The sequence below is a fragment of the Cervus elaphus genome, chromosome 30 (assembly GCF_910594005.1).
Source record: "Cervus elaphus chromosome 30, mCerEla1.1, whole genome shotgun sequence".
In the NCBI taxonomy this organism is placed as follows: Eukaryota; Metazoa; Chordata; class Mammalia; order Artiodactyla; family Cervidae; genus Cervus; species Cervus elaphus.
The window spans coordinates 18101004-18104259 of record NC_057844.1 but is presented as its reverse complement, the minus strand read 5'-3'; the positions used below and the strand labels follow the sequence as shown (position 1 = coordinate 18104259).

General features: G+C 41.7%; 1 non-coding gene across 1 annotated transcript; it reads right to left on the bottom strand.

Annotated features, from left to right (window-relative positions):
- Positions 1-255: 255 nt before the first annotated feature.
- LOC122687142 lies at positions 256-322 on the bottom strand. The gene has a single exon (XR_006339042.1). It is a non-coding gene; the product is annotated as a small nucleolar RNA SNORD49 (small nucleolar RNA).
- Positions 323-3256: the final 2934 nt, after the last annotated feature.

Here is a 3256-nt window from a genome sequence, read left to right as displayed (position 1 = left end):
TGAATATTCGGGGTTGATTTCCTTTAGGACTGACTGGTTTAATTTCCAAGAGACTCTTCTACAGCACCACAGTTCAAACACATCAGTTCTTTGGTGCTCAGTCTTCTTTATGGTCCACCTCTCACATCTGTACATGACTACTGGAAAAGCCTAGTTTTGACTGTATAGACCTTTGTCAGCAAAGTGATGTCTCTGTTTTTTTAATATGCTGTCTTGGCTTGTCATAGCTTTCTTTTTTTTTTTTTTTTCTTACTGCATCAGGTAAGCGTAAAAGTCGTCAGTTATCGCTTCTGACGGCACTTCCTACGGGATCATCAGGACAGTCATAGCCTTCTTTCCAAGGAGCAAACATCTTAATTTCATGGCTTCAGTCACTGCCCACAGTGATTTCGGCACCCAAGAAAGTAAAATCTATCACTGTTTCCACTTTTTCTGCATGTGTTTACCATGAGATAATGGGACTGGATACCATATTTTTGAATATTGAATTTTAAGCCAGCTTTTTCACTCTCCTCTTTCACCCTCATCAAGAGGCTCTTCAGTTCCTCTTCACTTTCTGCCATTAGAGTGATACCATCTGCATGTCTGAGGTTGTTGATATTTCCCCTGGCAATCTTGATTCCAGGTTGTGATTCATCTAACCCAGCAGTTTGCATAATGTACCCTTCATAGAAGTTAAATAAGCAGGGTGACAATATACAGACTTGTCATACTCCTTTCCCAGTTTGAATCAATCAGTTGTTCCTTGTCTGGTTTTAACTGTTGCTTCTGACCCACACATAAGTTTCTCAGGAGATAGGTATGGTGGCCTGGTATTCTCATCTCTTTTAAAATTTTCCACAGTTTGTTGTGTAGGAGATTACAAATGTATTAATTAAGACATGTGGAGGGGGTTTTCTTTTTTACAGTTTACAAACTGATGAATCTCAAATTGTTAATTGTGAAAGTGAAAATGTTAGTCTTCAGTCAAGTCTGACTCTTTATGACCCCACAGAATGTAGCCTGTCATTCTTCTGTGCCCATGGGATTCTCCAGGCAAGAATACCGGAGGGGGTAGCCATTATAGGAAGATTCTCCAGGGGAATCTTCCTGACCCAGGGATTGAACCTGGGGTCTCCTGCACTGCAGACAGATTCTTTACTGTCTGAGATACCATTGTTAACTGTAGGGCCCTACTATTCAACACATTTTCTAGAATAGAATATTCTCTTGCTTAGAAATGTTATCATCTGAAATTTCAAAGAGTTCCCTTAGCCTCAAAACTGTGTTTGGGAGAAAGAGTATATGTTCCTCCCATTCAGTTGCAACTCTCTCACATCTTTCTCCCATAATATCCAGGACACTTACTATTTTTCTTGAGACAGTTTGGTTTTCATTCAGTTACTTGGGTAAAACACTGGCTAAGGACAGGGACACATAGTGAAAGTAACCTGACTGTGCTGAATTTTCTGGCTAATGAGTTCACTTGGAGTGGGGGTGGGGGGATTGGGAGGGGGGTGACTGCTGCCACAGCAGCCTCCAGAGGAGAGAGCTGCAGGGGTTCAAGGCTGTGGACTTCCTCTATTGTTCCACGGATGACCCTCAATGATTGAGGAAGCAAAATACACTCCATTTCTCTGGTCTTCTGCCCCTCCCTGTCCCTGCCAACACACAACATCTGGCATAGCCACAGAATTATCCAGTTATCACACCCCCATTGATCCCTTTCATCAAACACTCTCCATTGAAGAGACTGATAGTTCTTATATAAAGCCTGCCATGATTAAAAATAAACCTGCCAAGAAGAAATATGTTTATGGGCATTCACGCCACACACATATATTGAGATCTCAGCTCCATGATAAATGCTGAGGTTATAAAGATAAAGGATGCTGTTGCTCATGAGTTTTAAAATGTAGAAGATGAGACCAAAAAGAACCCCACTTCTGCAGAGTGGTTCAAGTCTAGTGATAGGGGGAAGTCTAGGTGCCATGGATATGTAGAGCGTGGACCTGGGTCACTACAACTGTCTGGATCAGAGGAAGAAGGGGCCTGGTCAGGTGGGGCTCTGTGGCAGAAAGTAATAGTTGAGATGAATGCTCATCATCTTAGGAAATAAGAATTTTTATTTCTTCACACAAACTCTGTTCTCAAAATCGTGGTAGGAATTAGGACAAGATTATTTCCAGGGATCTGAGCTGGCATGCCACCCTTGAGAGGCATGAAGTGATTGAGAGAGTGGAACTCCAGCTCTGCTACCAACTCTGTGACCATGGGCCAGCTACCCTCCCAGTCTCCTCATTTGTGAAATGAAGATACCAACAGCACTTACCACATAAGGTTGTTGTGGGAAGTGGATACAGTCATGCATGCAAAATGCTTCAAATATTAATAGCTCCTATGGTATTGTAAATGCTATATGTTTGTTATTTTTATTATATAAACTTGATACCATTTTATTTATATGTTGGGTGGCATTAGTGGTAAAGAACCCACTTGCCAATGCAGGAGATGTAAGAGACAGGGATTTGATCCCTGGGTCGAGAAGATCCCCTGGAGGAGGGCATGGCAACCCACTCCAGTATTCTCACCTGAGAATCCCATGGAGGGAGAAGCCTGGCGGACTACAGTCCACAGGGTCACAAAGTTGAATTTGACTGAAGCGACTTAATGCACACACACACAGTCCATGGTCAATGCTATATGTTTGTTATTATTACTATATAAGCGTGATACCATTTTCTTTCTATGTTGCAGTATATTTTTGTGCCTTTCTTATGTTTGAGATCAGTCTCCTGTTTCGATCGCAGGGTATTTGAAAACCAGTGTTTCCTATGTTTTCTGAATGGGGAGAGAGAGAGAGAGTGTGTGTATCCTCAAAGCATATGCAGAACTAGTAATTGTTATTTTATTAACTTATCCACACCTAAGGTCAGCACCATCTTGCATCTTCATTGCAATAATACCAAGTATCATATAATTCCAGTGGAGTCAGTGCAAATCTGAATTCCTTCCACGAAACCAAGCCTGAAACTTGAGAGCTAAGACTTCTAACAGGCAGAGCAAGCAGGCATATTTTCTGAGTACACATTTCCTTTGCTTTCTGTAGCTCTTTTCACTTCCAATAGTCCATTGAAATTGGGGATAATCTCCATGCATGCATGAGAAAACTGAAGATCAAAGAAGTGACTTAATGCCATTTATATAACTGACTAGGGGCACAGCCTGAACGATGAGTCTGGAGTCCTTGCTCTTAAACCAGAGCTTTCGTCCCTTC